Genomic DNA, 13,213 nt, shown 5'->3' with positions numbered 1-13,213 from the left:
TACAGATTTCCTTTTCTAAAGGACATTCGTGAGCCAGATAGTCTTTTATGACAACCGATAGAGATTACATGGTCACTGGACGGGGCACAGAGGAAGTTCAGTAGGTTGATTTTGGAATTGAGAGGGTTTGGCCTATGAGGATATATTACATAGACTGGGACTATATACATTGGAATTTAGAAGAATGCGGGCGGATCTCACAGAAACATATAAAATTATGAAGGGAACAGATAAGGCATAACAGGGAGATTGTTTCCACTGGCAGGTGAAACTAGAACTAAGGGGCATTGCCTCAAAATAAGGGGGAGCAGATTTAGGACTGAGTTGAGGAGGATTGTGAATCTGTGGAATTCCTGCCCAGTGAAGCAGTTCAGGGGGAGTCGTTGATGTTTTGAAAGGAAAGCTAGATGGAAATTAAGGGTTGTAACGAGTGGGTGGGTCAATGGAGCTGAAAAGATCAGCCATGAAGTTATTAAATGGTGGAGCAGGATCAACGGGCCAGATGGCCTACTCCTGCTCCTATTTCTCATGTTCTTATGTCACTACAATTTTATTCTAGGCTTCACTCACAAAACAGTTATTTTAGAAACAAATTGCGGGTCTTCAATGATGAACTCAAACTCGACTGTCTTCCAGTCAATTCGCTTTCTGTGTGGTTACCTGTCAAAGTTGGGATGGGTTTTAGGGATTTCAATCTCCAGAATTCCCTTTCCCAGAGAGTGATGAGGGCAGGGACATTAAAGATTTTTTATGACAGATGTGGATAGATTATTGACGGACAAGGCAGTCAAAAGTGGTGGATGCAAATGTGAAGAAGGCCACAATCAGATTAGTCATATTCCTGTTTAATGATGGGCTAGACTTACAAGGCTGTTCTTAATGCATATATTTGTTACTGCCTGCACTCTACTTTGTAGCCCAGTCTGCACTGTTGGGACACCAGGCAGCAGAATTCCTCTGGATTCCTCTGTCTATGGGATTCTGCTTCAAACTAGACAAACCAAAATCTGCTCTTAATCTCTGTCCTTGCACAAGCTTGGTAGCAAATGTGACTGACATTATTTACCTCTCCCAAGTTTGATCAATTTTGCCAGGGCCTGGTGCCTACACTTTGGAACGACGTATGACCACAGAGTGATGTTATGATGCGTAGGATTCATGCAGCGTTGCAGAATTACTTACACATGGTGAGTTTTTCTGAGTTGCTCTTCTGCCGGATGTGAATGGCTTGGGGGTTGCATACGATTGAGATAAGATGTGCATACACCTGTAAGGGGTGAATCTTAAACTATTGTCAAAGAGCAAAAGAAAGAACAAAAGAGAAGTACAGCACAGGAACAGGCCCTTCGACCCTCCAAGCCTGTGCTGATCATCATGCCCTGACTAACCTATAAAACAACCTTCTGTCCTTATTTGATCCATATCCCTCTATTCCCTCCCTATTCGTGTAACCATTCAGATGCCTCATAAATGTCACCAACGTGCCTGCTTTCACCACCTCCTCTGGCAATGCATCCCAGGCTCCTACCACTCTCTGCATGAAAAACTTTCCTCGCACATCTCTCATAAAATTTTGCCCTCTCACCTTGAACCTGTGCCCCCTTGTAATTGAAACTTCAACCCTGGGAAAAAGCCTCTGACTACCACCCTATCTATGCCTCCCATAATTTTATAGACCTCTATCAGGTGTCGTCTCAGCCACCGTCTTTCCAGTGGAAACAGTCCTAGTCCTTCCTCATAGCCGCTGCCCTGGACACCAGGCAACATCCTGGTGAACCTTCTCTGTGCTCTCTCCAAAGCTTCCACATCCTTCTGGTAGTGTGGTGACCAAAACTGCTCATAATACTCCAAATGCAGCCTAATCAATCTTTCCCAACCTCAAAAGGATATTAGCCCCATGACTTTTTAGTCAGTCTGCAATGATTTGAATTCAGAGTTGTGTCTCACAATATTTCAGTGAACATTATCTATTTATATGGAATATTATTATATAAAGAACTACATTATTGTTTTAGCAATGCTTGTCATATGATTTATGTGTTTACAAATTAAAGAAATTGTACCACATATTTCTCAGTCAAAGCTTTAAATAAAATGCTGCCACCATGTTATTTTCTTCTATCCAATGCAAGTGTACCATTCTTGCGACACAATTGATAAAGCATTTTTTTAATTTGAAGGTAAGATTGCATATAAATGTGAACTAGGAAGCTAAGTATATGTGCCTGTCTATTTGTTGCAAGTGAATATGGCAGTGCAGCAATCTGTTACTGATGTTCTAAGTCAAGATGATGTGTGGCTTGGAGGGGTTCTTGCAGGTGGTAGCACTCCCATTGCGTCTATTATCCTTGTCATACAATCATATTTGGGCAGCACAGTTAGCCCTGCTGCATTGCAGCACCAGAGATCCATGTTCTATTCCAGCCTTGGGTGACTGTCTCTGTGGAGTCTGCATATTTTCCCCATGTCTGTGTGGGTTTCTACCAGATGTTCCAGTTTCCTCCCACAGTCCAAATATGTGCAGGTTAGGTGGATTGGCCATGTTAATTTGCCCCATCGTGTTCAGGGATAGAACACAGAACATAGAACAGTACAGCACAGTACAGGCCCTTCGGCCCATGATGTTGTGCCAAACTTTTACCCTAATCCTAAGGTCATCCATATGCCTGTCTAATAGCTGCTTAAATGCCCCTAATGAGGCCAACTCCACTACCCGCTCCGGCAATGCATTCCACGCCCCGACCACTCTCTGAGTAAAGAACCTACCTCTGACGTCTCCCATGTATCCACCTCTACTCACTTTAAAACTATGCCCCCTCGTAATAGCTACCTCCACCCTAGGAAAAAGTCTCTGGCTGTCCACTCTATCTATACCTCTGATTATTTTGTACACCTCTATCTAGTTACTTCTCATCCTTCGTCGTTCTAAAGAGAAAAGCCCTAGGTCTCTCAACCTTTCCTCGTAAGACCTTCCCTCTATTCCAGGCAACATCCTGGTAAATCTCCTCTGCACCTTTTCCAACGCTTCCACATCTTTCCTGTAATGAGGCGACCAGAACTGGACACAATACTCCAGATGTGGCCGAACCAGGCTTTTGTATAGCTGGAGCATAACTTCACGGCTCTTGAACTCGATCCCTCTATTAATGAAAGCTAACACACCATACGCCTTCTTAACAACTCTATCCACCTGGGTGGCAGCTTTCAGGGAACCGTGGACATGAACCCCAAGATCCCTCTGCTCCTCCACACTTCCAAGAATCTTTCCGTTAACCCTGTATTCTGCTTTCAAGTTTGTCTTTCCAAATTGAATCACCTCACACTTTTCAGGGTTAAACTCCATCTGCCACTTCTCAGCCCAGCTCTGCATCCTATCAATGTCCCTTTGGAACCTAGGACAGCCCTCCGCACTATCCACAACTCGACCCACCTTCGTATCATCCGCGAACTTACTAATCCACCCTTCCACTCCTACATCCAAATCATTTACAAAAATCACAAATAGAAAAGGACCCAGAACTGATCCTTGTGGTACACCACTCGTAACTGAGCACCATGTTGAATATTTTCCGTCAACTACCACTCTACGTCTTCTAAGGGTCAGCCAATTCTGAATCCAATCTGCCACATTTCCCCCTATCCCATGCCTCCTTACTTTCTGCATGACCCTACCATGGGGAACCTTATCAAACGCCTTACTTAAATCCATGTATACCACATCCACTGCTCTATCTTCATCCTCTACCTCTTCAAAGAATTCAATACGGTTTGTGAGGTATGATCTACTCCTCACAAATCCATGCTGACTATCACGAATCAAACTGTGCCTATCCAAGTGATCATAAATCCTATCTCTCAGGGCCCTTTCCAATAAATTGCCCACCACTGAAGTAAGACTAACTGGCCTGTAATTTCCATGGTTACCCCTATTCCCTTTTTCGAACAATGGAATGACGTTTGACACTCTCCAATCTTCCGGCACTATACCCGTGGACAGTGAGGATGAAAGGATCATCGCCAAAGGCCCTGCGATCTCTTCCCTCACTTCCCATAGAATCCTTGGATAAATCCCATCAGGCCCGGGGGATTTATCTATCTTCAAGTTCCTTAAAATTCCTAGTACGTCTTCCTTACTAACACCGACCTCCTCTAGCCTACCAGCCTGTTTCACGCTGTCCTCCTCTACAACTAGGTCCCTCTCAGTTGTGAATACCAAAGAAAAGTATTCATTAAGGACTTCTCTTACATCTTTAGGCTCCGTGCACATATTCCCTTTACAATCCTTGGTCGGCCCTACTCTTTCTCTGATCATTCTCTTATTCCTCACGTATGTGTAAAAAGCCTTAGAGTTTTCCTTGATCGTATCTGCCAAGGTTTTCTCATGCCCTCTTATAGCTCTCCTAAGACGTTTCTTCAGCTCCTTCCCGGCTAACTTGTATCCCTCTAGAGCCTTTTCCAATCCTTGTTTCCTAAACGTTACATAAGCATCCTTCTTCCTTTTAACTAGTTGTTCGACCTCTCTTGAGAACCAAGCCTCCCTCACTCGACCGCATCTTCCCTGCCTGCCATGGACAAACATATTGAATACACTCAGAATACATTCCTTAAACAATCTCCACATTTCAAAAGTGCTCTTCCCTGACAGCATCTGTTCCCATTTTATGTTACCCAGTTCTTACCTAACAGAATTATAATTACCCTTCCCCCAATTATAAACCTTACCCTGCTGCATGTACCTATCCTTTTCCATGACTATTGTAAAAGTAACAGAGTTATGATCTCTACTGCCAAAATGCTCTCCTACCAACAGGTCTGACACATGGCCCGGTTCATTGCCAAGCACCAAATCAAAATGGCTTCTCCTCGTGTTGGTCTATCTACATGCTGTGTCAGGAATCGTTCCTGAACGCACTGGACAAAATTCGTTCCATCTAAACTATTACAACTAAAAAGTTTCCAATCAATATTTGGAAAGTTGAAGTCACCCATGACTACAACCCTGTGACTTCTACACCTTTCCACTATCTGCCTCCCAATCCATTCCTCCACTTCTCTGCAACTATTAGGGGGTCTGTAAAAAAAGAACCCCAACAAAGTGACTGCTCCTTTCTTGTTCCTGACCTCAACCCAAACTGACTCTGTAGACATATCATTCTCGAAATGCCTTTCAGTAGCTGCTATACTAGCCTTGACTAGCAATGCCACTCCACCGCCTCTTTTACCACCCTCCCTATTTCTTTTAAAGCATCTAAATGCCGGAACTTCCAACAACCATTCTGTCCCTGAGTTACCCAAGTTTCTGTAATGGCCACAACATCGTAGTTCCAAGTACTGACACATGCTCTAAGTTCATCCACCTTATTTCTGATACTTCTAGCTTCAAATACACTTCAAACCATCCGTGTATCCACAATTATGCTCCATCGACCGCATTTCTTTATTAACAACCTCATTCCCTGCTGTGTCTGTTGGAAGGCTGAATACCTCATCCTCTGAATTACAAATCCGGTTCTCCACCCCCTGCCAATCTAGTTTAAACCATCCTGTATAGCTCGAGCAAACCTCCCTCCCAGGATATTTGTGCCCTTCCGGTTCAGGTGCAACCCGTCCTTACTGTACGGGTCCCACCTTCCCCAGAATGTGCTCCAATTATCCACATAATGGAAGGCCTCCCTCCTACACCAGCCCTGTAGCCATGTGTTTAGCTGCACTCTCTCCCTATTTCTTACCTCGTTATCACGTGGCACTGGTAGTAATCCAGAGATAACTACCCTGTTTGTCCTGGACTTTAGCTTCCAACCTAACTCCCTGTACTCATTTTTCACATTCTCTGTCCTTTTTCTCCCATGTCATTGGTACCGATGTGTACCATGACTGCTGGTTGCTCACCCTCCCCCTTAAGGATCTTGAAGACACGCTCTGAGACATCACGGACCCTGGCACCCGGGAGGCAACATACCATCCGTTCATCTCGTTCGCGTCCACATAACCACCTGTCTGTGCCTCTTACCATTGAATCCCCCACTACAATTGCTCTCCTATTCTCCCCCCTTCCCTTCTGTGCCACAGACTGTGCTCAGTGCTACAGACCTGTCCACTATGGCCTTCCCCCGGTAGGTCATCCCCCCACCAACAATATCCAAAATGGTATACTTATTATTGAGGGGAACGGCCACAGGGGATCCCTGCACTGTCTGCCTATTCCCTTTCCCTGATAGTCACCCAGCTACCTTTTTCCTGTACCTTGGGTATGTCCACTTCCTTATAACTCCTCTCTATCACCCCCTCAGCCTCCCGAATGATCCGGAGTTCATCCAGATCCAGCTCCAGCTCTAGTTCCCTAACGTGGTTTTTGAGGAGCTGGAGTTGGGTGCACTTCTTGCAGGTGAAGTCAGAGGGGACACCAGCAATGACCCTTACCTCCCACATCCTGCAAGAGGAGCATGCAACTGCCCTAGCTTCCATTCCCTCTACTCTAGATTTCCAGAAGAATAAAAAAAAGCCTTACCTTACCGACCCTGCAAACAATCTTTTTTTTTGGTTAGAGGAGGAGGATGAGTCGGAGGCACTTCATGTGTAGTGTTTCGGGTTTATCCAATGCCTGAATATATTAGTTCACTTTCTGGCTCGCATTCTCTCCACTCCCACCACTGAAAGCAAGAAGGCCGCTGCTGCACGAGGTAAGTTTTTACAAGGAAAAAATTTACCTTCCCGGTGGCACCCTGGCCAGGTAGATTAGTCATGGCAAATATGGGATTACAGGGATAGGGAGGGGTGCTAGGTCTGGATGGGAGGGTTGGTGAAGACTTGATGGGGCAAATGACCTTTTTCTGCATTTTAGGGATTCTATAAAGTACAGATTCGGCCCATCAAGCCTGCATGAACGAGAAAAACCTACTCTAAAACTGCACTAATCCCACTTTCCAGCATTAGGCCCATAGCCTTGAATGTTGTGACATTTCAAGTGCTCAACCAAGTACTTTTTAAAGGTTGTGAGTTTTCCTGTTCAAGTATCCTTTTGACAGTGCATTCTGGACACCCAACCACCTTCCGGGTGAAAAATCTTTCCTCAAATCCCTTATAAACCTCCTGACTTTCACCTTAAACTTATGTCACTTTTCCACTGACCCTTCAACTAAGGGGAACAGCTGCTTCTTGTTCTCCCATGCCCATGCCCATTCCCATGCCCATGCCCCTCATAATCTTAGACACCTCTAGCAGGTCCCTTCTCAGCCTTCTCTGTTCTAGAGAAAGCAACTCAAGCCTATCCAGACTCTCTTCAGAGCAGAACTGCTCCATCCCAGGTAACATCCCAGTGAATCTCCTCTGCACCTCCTCCAGTGAAATCACATTCTTCCTATAGCGTGGAGTATACTGCACACAGTATTCCAGCTGACCAAAGTCCTGTACAGCTCCATTTAAACTTCTTGGTTTTATAATTTATGTCACAACTAATAAAGGCAAGTGTCCTGTATGCCTTCTTAACTACCCTATTAACTTCTCCTGCCCTCTTCAGGGATCTGTGGACAAAGACCCCAAGATCACACTGTTCTTCTCAATGTCCTGCCACTCACTGAGTACTCCCTTGTCTTGTTCCTTCTTCTAAAGTGAATCACGTCACATTTATCAGGGTTAAATTCTATCTGACCAATCCGTCTAATATTATCCTGTAACCCGAGAGCTTTCCCTTCACTGTCAACCACCTGACCAATCTTTGTGTCATCTGCAAACTTACTTATCATTGCCCCCAAAAAATTTACTATATTTTTTATAAATATGATCCGACACTGATTCCTTTGCTTCCAGATGGTGATGTTGTGGATTTGAAATTACACAGAATAAGGCTTGGAGAATTGCTGCAGTGTATCTGGTAAATGGTACATGCTGCTGCCACAGTGCATCAGTGAGCTGCTACGTCCTGAACAATTTTGAACTACTTGAATATAGTTCGAGAAGCATTCCTGTGGCCAAGCAGACAGCATTCCATCACATTCCTGACTTGTGAGCTGTGGACAGTGCATTGGATTTGGGAGTCAGGAAGTGAATTACACAGTTCGGGTTCTGGTCAACGGTTATTCACAACCTATGGATACGGAGAGATTCAGTAAAGGCAATGGCATCAAATGTCAATGGGTGATAGACACTTTCTTGCTGGAGATGGTCATCTCCTGGCACTTGTGCGGCTCAAATGTCACTAGCACTTTATCAGCCTAGGCCTGGATATCATCAAGATCTTGCTGCATTTGGACATAGGCTGTTTCAATCTTAGAGGAATGGTGCAAATATCAGACAGCATCCGCATTTTCTGACCTTATTATGCAGGGGTGGTCATTAATGAAGCAGCTGAAGATGGTTGGGCCGAGGACATTACCCTGAGAAACTCTTGCAGAGATGTCCTGAATTAAAGAATTTTGGCAGATAAGCAGGGGGAGTGACTAAGGTGGTGGAAACAATGGGTGGGCAATGATTTCACAAAGAAATTGGATGGTTCCTTGAAGATAATGAGCAGGGCAATGTGACTGGAAATCTCTACAGAGGCTCAAATGGGTCAAATTACCTCCTTCCACGTCATAACATGTCTATGACTCTACCTGAGAGTTGACTTGGAATCCAAATGCTGGTATCCATTAAGCTGTAGCTGGATTCCATTGAAGATTGACAACTGTAGTTGTACCTGCAAGTTATTTCCATAATCCTGAATCAAGCAAACTTGCATGTTTACAAACAAAACCGTGGTAAGTCTGAACAAGCTGTACTAGCAATCAACTAGAAATGAAGAACCCTTAAATCACAAGATCACAAGAATTAGGAGAAAGAGTGACCCAATCAGCCCCTCAAGCATGGTCAATCATGTAATTAAATTTTGACCAATCCAATTGCAGATTTAATGGAAATTTCCTGTCTGTCCCCCTTAATCCTTTGTTTGCATCTACATTGAGTTAACTCAGAGTTGGGTATATTGAATCAAGCAACCTTAACTCTACTCTGGTGGATAGAGTTCTGAAATAAAGGGAGTTAAAGGCTTGGGAATTTATAATTTTGAGTTTAAGGACTCAAGATATCTCACAAATTACTGGTAAGATTAAAAATATTGTTTGTAAATTAATATATGATCTGTATTATTCCTAGCACTGATAAGAAGAATGCCATTAAGTCAACATTTCAGACCATTAAACTTTAGGGGTTGCATTCAGGTTTGGACTGATTTCTCAACTTAAGCAGCATTTTAATTTATAGGCAATCTTCTGTTTTAAACACCTGGTAGTCTTGTCTTGTAAACTCAATTTGTGCCATTTGAATTGCTCCTCATCAACTACCTATAATGTTGGAGGAAGCATCACTTTTTGTACTGAAAAGCAGAGCAAGACATAGTTGCCCTGATTCCATTGATGTAAAATTGCTGTAGTAGATGTCATTAGTGTAGTTGATTCTCTTGACTTGTTCTTGCCCTTGATTGGGTAAATATAATTGTTATGGAATCCCGGATCCACAATGAATTGACTTAAGATTTTTAATACTTTGTTCACTATAGTGTCCCCTTCAGCATTGTTTGGGGGTGTGGGAGACAAATTTTGTCACCACATTTCATCTTGCATGCTGCACAATAGCATGAATGAGGAGAGTGCTGATTGGGTGGCACATGATTTTTTATTAGAGGAGGGATTGCTATGGATTAGTTAATGGCTGTGTTTTAACTACCAACCTGTTCACGTTAATATTTTGACAAAATGTGTATTTTCAGCAATTTTAAAATTTTCTTTAAAGGACTATATTTCACATTAGAAGCTTAATCCCTTAACAGAGTGGTAATTACTTTCCAATTCCTGATGGGAAATGCAGTGAGGTTGTTAAACAGATTTTTCTGGTGTTTAAATGCTACATCATTGAAACCAGTTTCAATGCAGGAGCGCTAAAAGGCTGTAACAAATAGCTGCTGAGGCTTAGCATTGCAGGAAGTTCCCTGTTTGGGTACTTGTCAATATAGCCAGCTTTCTGTACTTGGGCCTCTGGATGTGGGTATGCAGGCAGTTCCCTATGTCATATAAAGAAGAGGAACAAGAGTAGGTCAATCAGATCTTCAAGCCTGCTCCTCCCACTCAATATGATTACAGCTGATCATCCAACTCAATACCCTGTTCATGCTTCCTTTCCATATCCTTTGATACATTTAGTTCCAAAAAACTGTACCTGTGTCTTTCATGAAAGTCTCCAGTATTTTGGCTGCATGGGTTTCCAGCAGGAGTGTTCTCCTGGCTGATCACTCGTGCTCTACATGTTTCCTCATCCAAAAGGCCTACTCTCTATCCTTAGACAGTAACTGATTCTGGACTCCTGGTCATAAGATCTTGCATGCTCAAATATAGTCCTAACCAATCTTTGCTCTCGCTCTCGCTTTCCATCATTCCTGCCATCCCAAGGTTCAGTCTGGTAAATCCCTCAGCCAGAACATCCATCCCCCCTCGGATTAGGAGACTAAAAGTGTACACCATATCCTAGGTGTGGCCTTACCAAGGCCCTGTACAATTGCAGCATGTCATCGAATCCTTTGCTAGAATGCTTGTATTTGAAGGTGTAAAGCTAGCTCTCTGTACACTGATGCATACAAACAAATACAGATCTCTCTATATTCATTTGGATATGCAGCTGTACAGATAGCTGTCTGTGTTTAGCACATGCTGGACAGTGTGTCAATCTGGTTTATTTCAACCTTGGTGCTTGTGGCATTGTGTTTAGGTTGCATATTAATGTACAAACCTTTAGTGAAAAGAGAGCAAGAGTCCCATTCTTATTTCATCTCTGCCTCAGCTCTATGAAGGGTTCATGCTGGCTATCATCACTCTAGACATATGCTGTTCTGAAAAGGTGTAAACATCATGCCTTTAATTCTCTCTCTGTCTTTTTTTTTCATATATAGTAGAGAGAGAGATAAAACTGGGGAAGCCTGAAAATCTGGAAAGACAATGCCAGAAGTTGACAATAGACCATATGTGTCCATTCTCAAAGACTTAGCTGAGTTTGTATGCAAGTTTTTCAGATGTTGAATGATTTGTACCTTTGTTTTTTTAAAATGAGGCATTTGTTTCCATAGGGTACTGTGTGGCTTGCGTACATGAATTATTTCCTGGTAGTCTGTTGGGTATTGTTCCCCACTCAACATTTTGATTTTAAATTTTGAGTGTACTAAAGATCTGGTTATCTCCAGTGTGAAACTGAATCTTGAAGTCACAGGGCCAAGGTATGGGCCCTGATCAATGCTGGATTAGCTACTCTGGGCTGGGGCATAAGTCGGGACAATATAATTGTGTTTATGACCAGGTGAGGGACAGGAATTAGCCAATGTTTCTGCTCCACATCTTTTATGTATTGATTTCCAGTCTAAGATGCATGCCCTGTGGGTTAAAGGCAGAGACTGGATTTGGTTCAGCAGTAATAACATGTCTACTGCGGTTTCAGAGCTATACTAGAAATCTCTGCTATGCATTGGGATCCAGGGTCATTCCTGAACCAAATAATCACATCATACGGTAATAAAGAAGCTATTCAACCCCTTGGGTCTTGTGCCAAAACTATGCAGAGTCTATTCTGGTCCCACTTTCCTGCATTAGGCCCATAGTCTTCATTGTTATGACCTTTTCAAGTGATCATCCAAGTAATGTAAAACTTGTGGTGTCTCACCTCAACTGCCCTCTCGGGCAATGCATACCAGATCCCGAGCACCCTCTAGGTGAAAGCATTTTCCAGGGTCATAAACCTAAATCATCAACTCTATATTTCATCCTCTGATGTTGTCTGACCTGCTGAAATTTTCCAGCATAACTTTTTTGTCTATACTTTTTTTAAAATTCTAAGCCCTCGTTTTTTTTTTGTTTTCCTCTATGTAGGGAGGTGTGACCAACCAGGTGTAATAATAACATTCTGTGTTGTGTACATTAGACTTCTCATCCCCAACAAAGCATTGAATAATATCAAAAAGATAAAACATAAAATTATTTACTGAATTGTCTTCTCAGTTCTATTAGTCAGTGGTTTTTATCACCGTGGCTTAGACTGTAAATAACAATTGGTTTATTCCATGCAACAGCTTGCTTGACTGCTCTTATGAAAAATTTAACTTGTTCTCATTACTTGTACAGGCAGTTAAGTCACTGATTATAGGAAATAAAACCAGTTATCGACAGCAGTGTCCTACAAACAGCAATGTGATCATAAACCAGAGTCTACTTTTCTTTGTGATTTTTATTCTTATTTTCATTACAGAAGTGATGAATCTGTGCCTTTTTAAGAGATGTTCTGCCCTGTTTTTCTTGCAAAGTGTTGCTGCCACAGTGGTACAAGGATGTCTGCTTCCAACAGGAGTTGGTAAACAGCTTGAAATTATCCCTGGGTATGTGTTTTTTTTTAAATTAGACAAAATTCATGAGTGGGTAGTGACAGGGCTCACTCAGACCCAGGAAGGTATTTAGGTTTACGTTGTTAATTGAAAGTTTCTACTGCTTCTGACTAACAGCTTGACTTCTCTGCCACAGTCTTTTCCTCTTAGAAATAAAAAGAGGCAGACTTTGTTTGTTTCTTTCTTTCGTTTTAGCATTTTGCTCTGCTAGACTGGAGAGAGGCAGCATGTGAGATCCATAACTAGTTTGCTAAATTGCCTTGCCAAGGGTTTATGGGATGCTGCCAATGTTGGAACAACTAATGATGTCATTAAATAATATTACTTTATCAAGTTTGGCAATAAAAATATGCCAACTTTCTTAGTGTTGTAAGAAAATGTATGCTTTGATTAGCGTTTAGTGGCAGATCAATTGAATTGCATCTTCAATATACTGCCTTACACTTGCCTTTTAAATATAAAAGTTAGGGCCTAGACCAACTCCTTACTAATTTTGAGGTGGGGAATATTCTTCTGGTCTGATCAATAATGCCACGGACAAAGGGGACAACTTCCCTGCTCCCCTTCAGGATAGTGGCACAGGATCCATCAGAGAGCAGAAGCGGTTTAACACCACATGAGATGGTACCAGCTGACATTGAAGCACTACCTGAATCAATAGGCTAATGTCTCTGGAATAGGACTTAAACTTGACTTTAACTCCAATACTGCCCAAGAACCACAACTGACAGGTGTCATTGGAAAGCACTGTACAGTAAAGTAGTGGATAGCTCTACTGTCGAACCAAGTTAATCTGTTAACTCTCAGATTTTCAAAGCTGCG

General features: G+C 42.6%; 1 long non-coding RNA gene across 1 annotated transcript in view; it reads left to right on the top strand.

The window, feature by feature from the left end:
• The first annotated feature begins 8,960 nt into the window (after nt 1-8,960).
• Nucleotides 8,961-13,213, top strand: part of LOC125484753 — a 43,880-nt gene continuing 39,627 nt past the window's right edge. Inside the window, exons 1-2 of the long non-coding RNA XR_007263567.1 lie at nt 8,961-9,076; nt 12,259-12,385. This is a non-coding gene — a long non-coding RNA (uncharacterized LOC125484753). The remainder of the gene's footprint in view (nt 9,077-12,258; nt 12,386-13,213) is intronic.

This window comes from Rhincodon typus, chromosome 13, assembly GCF_021869965.1.
Source record: "Rhincodon typus isolate 14 chromosome 13, sRhiTyp1.1, whole genome shotgun sequence".
Lineage (NCBI taxonomy): Eukaryota > Metazoa > Chordata > Chondrichthyes > Orectolobiformes > Rhincodontidae > Rhincodon > Rhincodon typus.
The sequence above is the reverse complement of the archived record's forward strand: the minus strand, read 5'-3'. Positions and strand labels throughout refer to the sequence as shown.